Here is an 11,473-nt window from a genome sequence, read left to right as displayed (position 1 = left end):
TTTCTTGGTTAACATTGCCCCCGGAATGGGTACTGTACTGGGTTAACAGTGTCCCCAGATGTCCGTAGAAGTATAATTACATCGCTAATATATGATTATTATAATGATTTGTCACAGTTGTTTAAATTAGTGAATCTCACCAACTATTCGTAGTTGACCCGTTTTCTTTACATGCTTTCTAGGTACTCCCAAACTGGAATAAGTGCTACATGCTTGATGATGCATGCTTTTTCTGGAAGCTTATGGATCATTTTGTATTAAATATGTTAATGTACTGTTAGTAAAACCTATGTGTTAACGCCTAGACGGTAACTAAACTCGGAACAATGTAATATGATGTGAATTAATGTAGTGGTGTTTTCTTTATAAGCAATGCTGTTGATATCAGACGTGTCTGTTGCATCCCGTTTACGTTTCCGCTGCGGTTACGGGGTGTTACAATATTCATCTAACAATACCCTAAGGACCCTTGACTGAATCAAACGAAATCCCAAAGAACAATTATTAGATTATTAAGCAATCAGTATTACTGATTTCCGCAAAGTCATCAATTAGAGTTAATTAATAGTATCTAAAGCAAACAATATTACGAAACACTAAACCCTAGATAACTTGATAAACCTAACATGACATCATGAACATGGATCAACACAATAAGCAAGAATATTGTCACTACTATCCTAGCATGCAATTGACCAAGACACATGAACAACTCCTCACCTCACAGCTATAGGAATTTAGCAAAACATTCAAAATCCAAATTAACGATTAATAAGATTCTATGGTCTAATAGGCCTATTCAACCATAATAATCAAAACACCAAGTAATGATTAAACATGAACCCTAATACCTAAAGAACACAATCAATAGAAAGCAAGATCCATGTGAAGCAATAATTAATAGTCAACCAAGATAATAAACTATCATATGCATCATGTAAACAAAATCAAGTCTTTTACTATTAATAAAACGAAACCATAATCAAAGCATAAGTCCAAAGCAAGAATAAAGTCTCAAACATGTTCATCAAACCTAAGTAGACATGAAGTCTAGCCTAGCATCATTATTAAAAACAATACTAAACAAGTCTTAAAAACAAAGAGGCAAGACATGACAAATATTGAACATGGAACGAAAGTTAGAGCGATAAAACCCTTTGCAATTGATCCTCAAACACCCAGATGAAAGCTCTCTTGATCCTCCTTAGTTCCTAGCTTCAAATCACCTTCAAATCCTTGGAAAAACTCTTGAAATCGGCTGCACTTGTTGTTAGAATCGGCTAGGATATAAAGATGTATATATAGAACGCATAATGGGCTTGGATATGCAAAAACGTGTGACCAGGAAGCCCTAGGAGCCGCACGGAGGGAATGGCCTCACCCGGTCGCGCGTGGCGGCGCCCTTTAGGAGGGAATTTTCGGATTTTTTATTATTTTGTTATATTTATTGCTAAATCATGCCAGATTTCTTCCTTGAACTCCAAGCAACGATAGGAACCTTCTAGGCCTTCTTTTCCTTGACTTACAAACCACCATCTACATGATAACAAATCAAAGCTCTAAGTGAACTAATCATGTAAACGGTGACGATCAAAACGAACATAAACTTCTTATGAAATGATAGAAAGAATTAGAACTTAACATGTAATACATCAAACGAGTTAAAACATGATAATTCTATAATACTTGCCTCAAAACCTTAAATAATAAAGGTTAACAAAAGTCTAACTAAAACGAACTCAAAACATTAAATAAACATAACTTTACACGGGATTCGAGATGTATAAATAGACTAATATCAAATGTAACGATTCCGACAAATTCAGGTATACCCTAGCCGGAAAATACCATTTATGTGTTATTTAATACTGAATATATAAATTATAATGTGTTTATACGAGTATATAAGATTCACAAGTATGAATTATACTCGAATGTACAGCTAGTCGTATTGGAATTACGATTAACCGATGAACGATTATTGAAACCCGATCGAATCGGGGATTACATTATAGACGAAATATATGATGTTTAGTAAGGTTTACGAAGTATTAAGGCTACGGGATAAGTGAATTATAGCACAGAAAAAGGATTTCGATTTATTGGTACGTCGGTACGATAAACGAAACCTTTAACATCAAACCAAGCAAGAGAAGATCGATCAAGCCGAAAAAGATGCACAATGACCGACAATATGATGTGTTGAGTCAATAAATGTCATGGTTTAAGTTTTTAAAGTTTTTAAATCGGTTTTATATAAATTTTATTTTTAAGCCGAAAAACGACCGTTTTAGCCTCGTTTTAAGCCGAATTAAGTGTTTAACCGAAAAACGAACTGAACCAGATTATCCACAACATTATCCGGATTACACAATCCGAATGTGTGGCCAAGGTTTGAGATGTGGGCCCCACCCCACACCATACATGGACCGATCGGTCCATTTGGTGCACAAACACAAATCATTTTTTTTTTTAACACTCCAACTCCACATTTCTCTCAACACTCTTCAACATTCATCCAAAAACCCAAGTTTTTAAGCAAGAATCATAAGGTATAAACATATTATTATGGTTTAATCTTGGTTTTTAATTCCAAAATCTTGAGAAAATGAGGTTTCAAGTGAAAAATGGGTGAAAACCCGAGATGAAACCGATACTTGCATGATCAAGTGATGTATACAAGTTATACAAGGGATCTTGGTCCAAGAAAGGAGTTAAAAGAGTCAAAAACGAATTTTTACGGTTAAAATCTTTGTTTTGATGTCTTAACCGAAACCATGAAAGGAATGGCTTGATTGTGGGTATAACTTGCTTGGTGTGGTGTTATTGTGCTTGTAGGTGTTATATCTAGTTGCTAGCAAAGGCTAGAAAGCAAGATCTTTGCGATCTAAAGCTAGAAACACAAGGTAGTTCGGTTTTTCGTATGATTTGTGTGATTTGGACAGATTGTGGTAGACTTAGAGTTGGGTCATGAAATTTCACAGAGATGATCTACACAGGAAAATATGAGATCTGTGACAATTTGGTAATTTTTGGATAAAGGATGAATATTTGGTGAATTTAATGCTCGGTTTTGGCTAAAAATGGTGAAAAATAGCTAAACATCATGAAGAATTCTGGAAAAATTCAGATAAGCTTTTTATAACATATAAAAGTCACACACAAAATTTCAGGTCCATTGGAGAAGTCTAAGTAGGCTTTTCGTTAAAACGAGTTCTAGGGTTTTCTAGCTCGGTTTTGGTGAAAATGGCATGAAAAATGAGTTTTTGTTCTGTAAAAATTACTGGGAACTATGTGGATGGCAGGAGTCATCCCAGAAAAATTTGGGATTTTTCTAAGGTCGTTTGGTATTTTCGACATATTTGGTGTTTAAATGACGTTTAAAAATAGATAAATAAATGTTAAATATAAAAATTAATTCTGGAAATATTTTTATAAAATTCCTTACTATCAAAAACTGATTTGTGCAAAATTTCAAGATCCGAGACTAAACGGATAATTATTTGTGCTAAACAGAACATAAAAACAAACTTTTAAAGCTTAAAACGCGTAAACCGTCAAAGTTCGCCTAAGCGAGCTGACTGGTGTATAAAAACCCTAAAAATGGACTATTTTCATGAAACTAAGTTAATCAAGTAAAAATAAATCATCCGAAAGTAATTCGGATGATTTGGGTAATTTTACCCGATTTAGCAGTTTCCGGTATACTAAAGACGGAAACGAGCCCCGCGGCCAAACGGGGTGTCTAAACCGAGCTCTAATTTCACCACTTTAATTAAAATATCAGTAACAACTATTTTCGGATCGTATGTGACCAAACTCATTTTTGAAAACATAAAGACGGTTAACCGTGCTAGGCACGCAAAACGAGAAAACAAACTAATGGTAATTTTGACTAAAGAACTCTAAGTGATATCACAATCTAAGTCCTGAGAAGTGTTTCGGGGTTAACATTGTCCCCGGATCGTGTACGGTACTGGGTTAACAGTGTCCCCAGACGTACCGGTTAACACGAATTTAAGTTATATTAATAGAAATTGTGTAGTAACGACTTAGGGATCGTATTACAGATCCGGACCGGTAGCTGTGCACAGTATTACATCTTTGCTCACAAAAAGGTGAGTTTCACGAGCCCCTTTTTTACTGAACTGATTTAAATATTTTCCCGGGGCGGAAAGCATGTTTTTATAAAAGTGTTTAAGTACATGCCGATCGCATGGAAATGAATGTATTATATAATGTTTATTGTACGGGAATCGTACGGTAATGTATCAAGATGGTAATTGTCTGAGTTGCTAATATTGTAAGGCCCGAAACAGTGTTCTGGGTTAACAGTGTCCCCAGAGGTTATTAAATGTATTTCTGGGTTAACAGTGTCCCCAGAGGTTATTAAATGTATTTCTGGGTTAACAGTGTCCCCAGAGGTTATTAAATGTATTTCTGGGTTAACAGTGTCCCCAGAGGTTATTAAATGTGTTTCTGGGTTAACAGTGTCCCCAGAGGTTATTAAATGTGTTTCTGGGTTAACAGAGTTTTCACTTGTAGGCTCAGCATAATTACATCATTAATTTATGATTATTAAAATGATTTGTCATGGTTTATTTAAATTAGTGAAACTCACCAACTATTCGTAGTTGACCCGTTTTCTTTACATGCTTTCTAGGTACACCCAAATTGGAATGAGTGATACGTGCTTGATGATGTGTGCTATTTTGTGGAAGCTTAAGGGTCTATATTTTGTATTAAACATGTTAACGTACTATTGGTAAAACTTATGTGATAACGCCTAGTCGGTAACGAAACTCGGAACAATGTAATACGTTTAAATTATTGTAGTGGTGTTTTCTTTATAAGCAATGTTGTTGATATCAGATGTGTCTGTTGCATCCCGTTTACGTTCCCGCTGTATAAATAGACTTATATCAAATATCCCCACACTTACTCTTTTTTCGTCCCTGAAAAAGTCTTATGTAGTTGGATCAAAATCGGAAAATTACAGTTTAACAAAAATATAGGTTAATTTTTAAAGCTTAGAAGAACGCAAAAACCGCAATCAACGATATTGTTGTCCACTTAAACCCATGCCTTAATCTTTACCGGGAAAAATAAGATCCGACAATTAGTACTCAGTGGTTTACACAATTAAGACCCGCTTACTTTCAGCTTTTACCGGACCAGACCATCCCAACTTGACTTAAACCTCAAAATTAGCAGAATTAAAACTTTTGTTGCTCTTTTTTTTCATGAATAGTTAAGACGATCAAGGGTATTGTTTATCCACCTAAGCTTAAGCATCAAAGTCTACCAAGCAGCCATTAGATACGATTAAGGTTCAATTAATTAATAACTAGTGCTCCCCACAACATGACATACCCCCGTTATCAAGCAACACCCCGAACCCATCACCATAGGTGAGCATGCCAAATTTCTTCTGTAGGGCTTACATGTAGCGTGTCCCTTGTGGTCCGTTTCTTAATGGTAATGAGACGCGAGCAAGGGGACCCCACATGACTAACATCAAGTCTGTAGTGTATTTGTACTTTTGTACTCTTGTGATCATGTTTATAGACTTATAAGGGTTTGCTCTTTTTGGCTTTATTTTAAATATCCACAACCCCACTTAGGAATTGTGAATACCCAGATGAATAGATTGCATACAAACCCATGGTCTCCAGACCCGAAGCATCCCATCAATACAGGATTTAAGGTTAGAAAACCATACGCCGATGAGGTGTAAAACACTAAACTAGCAGTTTAAGATTTATAGCACAGGCTACACGGCATACTCTAACGTTAAACCTACCCAAGCATCATATGATAACGTATTCAGATTTTTAAAATTCTTAATATTTTTCACTTTTTCATACCAATAATTGAGGCTTGAGTATGGCCTGACCTTTCATTACTTATCTTCCACGGACAAAACGCTTTACCCACAAAAGATTTCCATTTTATCCATTTTATCAAATTGTCCTTTCATTTTCCAGGAAGAGCCTACCGACACATCCCAAGTTAAGTGCGTTTTCTTTTATTTATCTCATATTATTAGTAGTTTGAAAAATCGATTTCCCAATAAATATTATCATCTCCTACTTTAACGCAAAAAAACTAAATTCAAGGGACATTTTTAAAACATTTTTCAATTTTTTTAAATTTTTTTTTTAAATTTTTTTTAAATTTAAACATAAACTTGATTTAAACTACGACTCAAATATCCTATCCCCACACTTAAATTTTGCAAGGATAAGGATGACTTAAAAATAAAATAAAATAAAATAAAATAAAATAAAATAAAGTCGGAATACAATAACTAAGACTCTAAAAATTATAAAAACAAAATAAAAAGTTAATATGCTAGATAATGGAAAAGACTTAGCTGGTAATATGTGCATGAAACATGATGCCAAACTCTTCTTCCATGATTGCCCTCCAACTAAGAACGTGCTCAGCAAATGGTAACTCCTTCTCTCACGAACGTAAGCGGCTAAACAAAACAAACATGTCTAAAAATGTATCTTATCATAATGATAGATATTAAGTATTCAAAGTGTTTTACCAACCAACAAATAAATCATGAATAATTAGCAGCAAATAAATAAATAAAAAGTATACGGCTCGGCTGCTCCATCCCCACACTTGTCTTTTTCATTAATTTTTTCCTTGGGGATCGTCTCTTTAGCTCATTCAGTCTTCAAACTTGCAAAACATAAAAACATAAAGCAAAGTCGAACTACAAAAAACTACGTTAGTGACTCAAAGAAAATAAAAATAAAATGAAAGAAAATCTACAAACTCTACACTTGAGTTTTTACTCAAGAACCCATGCTATGCTAATCACGTGGCGGACCGAGTGGAGCTTCCCCACCTCGGTAGAACTCCAATGCCCTTAAAGATACCGAATCACGATCCGACCAGTCGTCAATCTTGGTCTTCTTCTTTCTAACACCACGAACCTTCTCAATCTTTCGCTTACCACCACCTTTTACTCCAACATGCTTCACCATTTCCCGAGAACTAGAAATCGCTCGCTCCTTCCCCACACTTAAAATTACAGAACGGGAATCGTCAAGACTAGGGCTCATGCCCGAGATAACTGATTCTATCGAGTAAACTGGGTGACATGGATCAATAAGACCGTCTTGACCACTCGGATGTCTCATGGACTTTGCCAAATAGGTGGCACTATCATCACCGCTCTAAGAGTAATCTTACCTTCAAACACGTCAATGACCGCCCTAACAGTACGTAAGAATGGACGACCTAAAATAATTGGTCTCTCTCGTCGGCCTCCATATCTAAAACAACAAAATCCACGGGGAAAACCAAATTATCTACCTTAACAATCAAATTCTCTACGACAACCCTCGGATACTTAACGGAACGATCAAATAAAGACAACGTCATACGAGTGGGGGTGAGCTCTCCTAGGTCAAGCTTTTCATACAAAGAATATGGCATAAGGTTTATACTAGCTCCTAGATCGGCTAATGCTTGACATGTCGTATCACTTCCGAAAAGGCATGGAATGGTAAAAACACCGGGGTCCGGTAATTTCTCCCGAACTTTATTGAGCACTACTTCCGAACACTCTCCATTTAGGGGCACAGTCGAAAGCTCCTCCAACCTATCCATTCTTTTAAGAAGGTCTTTCAAAAATTAGGCATACTTAGGCATATGCTGAAGGACTTCTACGAATGGAAGGTTGACATTCAATTGGCTTAGGATATTAAGAAAATGCCCGTAATCTTTTGTATACTTTTGATTCTTTAGACGAGCGGGATACGGGACATAGGCTAGGTCAATGGTATGTGGTGGTGGCTGGGCTCCAACCGGCTTCTTATCGGTGTTTTTCTTAACTTGCGGCTCTATGATTGTTTTTGTACTATGTGACTTACCTGGAGCCTCTACCTCTATCTCCTCATCTATCAACTCATCGTCCCTATCTTCCCTAATTTCTCTACTAACTACCTCCGGACCAAAAACCCTACCACTACGAGTGGAGATGGCGTTCAATTGAGCAGCCGGATTAGTTTGAGGGATACTCGAAAACTGACATGGGGGCCTTTCTTCTAAACGAAGAGCAATATCACCAACATTCCTTTGAATATCGAGAATAGAAGATTGTTGATTCTTGAAGAGCAAATCGTGTTCGGATAAATTTTTCTGTGTAACTTGATCTCTCTCCAAGATTAGCTTCATCATCTCTTCCAAACGCCCAATTCCACCGTTCGAATCCTGCACATTATTTTGAACATTAGTACCATCGGTGTTATTATTATTATAATACTGACCTTGTCCTTGATTATAAGAATTTTGAAATCCGGGTGGTGCACCCGACGGAAGCCAATTAGCATTATTCTTATTCGGGTTCTTATAAGTGTTCCAATTCTGACTGTTGTTGAAGTTATTGGAAAATCTACTTTGACCAGCAACAAAATCGGCCTGTTGATTCATCACCGGGCACTCCAACGTACCATGTCCACCTCTACAAAACTCACATCTGTCCACCTTGGCCTTCAGCTCCTTAACCTCTTGGGTTAGTGATTCCAAAGCAGCAGCCACACTAGTATCCAGATTAACCTGGTGTACACCTCGAGCGGACGAGGATGTACTGCTGACGGGAGTGGAATTCCCGCGATGTGGCTCTTTGGCAAGGTCCAATTGAGCGAAGCTCTCAAACATCTTGTTACATTCGACAACATTCTTCCTAGCCAGTAGACTTCCTCCCGCGTCCGTGTCGAACCGAACTTGGGTTTCGTAGTTCAACCCATTGTAAAATTTCTCCACGAGATCCCATGCCATGAGACCATTCTGTGAGCATCGAGATAACAAGCTCTGAAAACGCTCCCAAGCATGACAATATTGCTCCCCCGGTTCCATGTGAAACGAGTGAATTTGATCGCGAAGAATAGCTGCTTTAGCCGGTGGGAAATATCTCTTGATAAACGCATAACGTAGTGCTTCCCAAGTGGTGAACGTTTCAGGTGGTTGCGTGTCAAGCCAAGTAGCTGCTTTACCTGCAAGTGAATACGAAAACAGATGTAACAAAATACCATCTTCGGTATCACCTTGTAAATTAAAAGTTTGAAGAACGCGATAAAGTCGGTTAATGTGAGCCGGTGCATCCTCGTCATCACGCCCCGTGAACTGATTAGTTTGAACGATGTTGTTCATGACGTATGATGGAATTTGCCACGAGTTGGAATTGTTGATTGCGGGAACGACGATGCATGACTGGTTTCCGATTAAGCCATCAAAGGCTTGAGCAGCAATTGTTTTGTCGTCGGCCATTTGAACGTCTGGTTGACTTCTCGGACGTTCCGGTGGTGAACTGTGCGGTGACGATTTCGGTGTAGAAGTAGCTTCCGACGGTGGTCCTTGCGAACGAAGATGTGGCATAAACCTTAAGGACGCAACGGACTAAGTGAGTAGACTAAAAATAAAAACTAAAACTAAATTATACTAAAATTTAATTAGACTCCTACAACTCAAACGAAAATAAAAGAAATAGCACGTATATAGCAAATAAGTCCAATCAAAACTAAATAACGCAATTGCCAAGAGTCCCCGGCAACGGCGCTAAAAACTTGATGTGCTAGAAACAGTCAATTAAATATTAACTAAACTAAAAAAGTAATAAAAACTAGACTTATGACTCAACTACACAAAACACCGGCAAGTGAACCGGTCAATTGTACTAAAGCTAAGTAAGTCCGGACTCTATAAATTACGTTAATTAACTAGTTAGACTCGACTTACGACACGACTATTTATTATTAATGTTTAAAGGGGGTTTTTAAACTAGTATTTAACTAAGAAAGCAAATAAACAAGTAAACTAGAAGACAAACAAACCAACACAAGATCGAAACCAATAAGATAAGGAATCTACCTAGGTAAGAATCCCATGCATCAACAATCATCAAGCAATGGACAAATAACATGATTATGAAAACTGATTTCTAAACAAATTCATCTAACAATACCCTAATGACCCTTGACTGAATCAAACGAAATCCCAAAGAACAGTTATTAGATTATTAAGCAATCAGTATTTTATTGATTTCCGCAAAATCATCAATTAGAGTTAATTAATAGTATCTAAAGCAAGCAATCTTATGAAATCCTAAACCCTAGATAACTTGATAAACTTAACATGACATCATGAACATGGATCAACACAATAAGCAAGAATATTGTCACTACTATCCTAGCATGCAATTGACTAAGACACATGAACAACTCCTCACCTCACAGCTATTGGAATTTAGCAAAACATTCAAAATCCAAATTAACGATTAATAAGCTTCTATGGTCTAATAGGACTATTCAACCATAATAATCAAAACACCAAGTAATGATTAAATATGAACCCTAATATCTAAAGAAAACAATAAAAAGAAAGCAAGATCCATGTGAAGCAATAATTAATAATCAACCAAGATAATAAACTATCATATGCATCATGTAAACAAAATCAAGTATTTTACTATTAATAAAATGAAACCATAATCAAAGCATAAGTCCAAAGCAAGAATCAAGTCTCAAACATGTTCATCAAACCTAGGTAGACATGAAGTCTAGCCTAGCATCATTATTAAAAACAATACTGAACAAGTCTTAAAAACAAAGAGGCAAGACATGACAAATAATGAACAAGGAACGAATGTTAGAGCGATAAAACCCTTTGAAATTGATCCTCGAACACCCGGATGAAATCTCTCTTGATCCTTCTTAGTTCCTAGCTTCAAATCACCTTCAAATCCTTGGAAAAACTCTTGAAATCGGCTACACTTGTTGTTAGAATCGGCTAGGATATTAAGAAAATGCCCATAATCTTTTGTATACTTTTGATTCTTTAGACGAGCGGGATACGGGACATAGGCTAGGTCAATGGTGTGTGGTGGTGGCTGGGCTCCAACCGGCTTCTTATCGGTGTTTTTCTTAACTTGCGGCTCTATGATTGTTTTTGTTCTATGTGACTTACCTGGAGCCTCTACCTCTATCTCCTCATCTATCAACTCATCGTCCCTATCTTCCCTAATTTCTCTACTAACTACCTCCGGACCAAAAACCCTACCACTACGAGTAGAGATGGCGTTCAATTGAGCAGCCGGATTAGTTTGAGGGATACCCGAAAACTTACACGGGGGCCTTTCTTCTAAACGAAGAGCAATATCACCAACATTCCTTTGAATATCGAGAATAGAATATTGTTGATTCTTGAAGAGCAAATCGTGTTCGGATAAATTTTTCTGTGTAACTTGATCTCTCTCCAAGATTAGCTTCATCATCTCTTCCAAACGCCCAATTCCACCGTTCGAATCCTGCACATTATTTTGAACATTAGTACCATCGGTGTTATTATTATTATAATACTGACCTTGTCCTTGATTATAAGAATTTTGAAATCCTGGTGGTGCACCCGACGGAAGCCAATTAGCATTATTCTTATTCGGGTTCTTATAAGTGTT

Source organism: Bidens hawaiensis, unplaced genomic scaffold (assembly GCF_021521415.1).
Source record: "Bidens hawaiensis isolate Kalapana, Puna unplaced genomic scaffold, B.hawaiensis_p1.1 tig00025380_1, whole genome shotgun sequence".
Lineage (NCBI taxonomy): Eukaryota > Viridiplantae > Streptophyta > Magnoliopsida > Asterales > Asteraceae > Bidens > Bidens hawaiensis.
The sequence above is the reverse complement of the archived record's forward strand: the minus strand, read 5'-3'. Positions refer to the sequence as shown.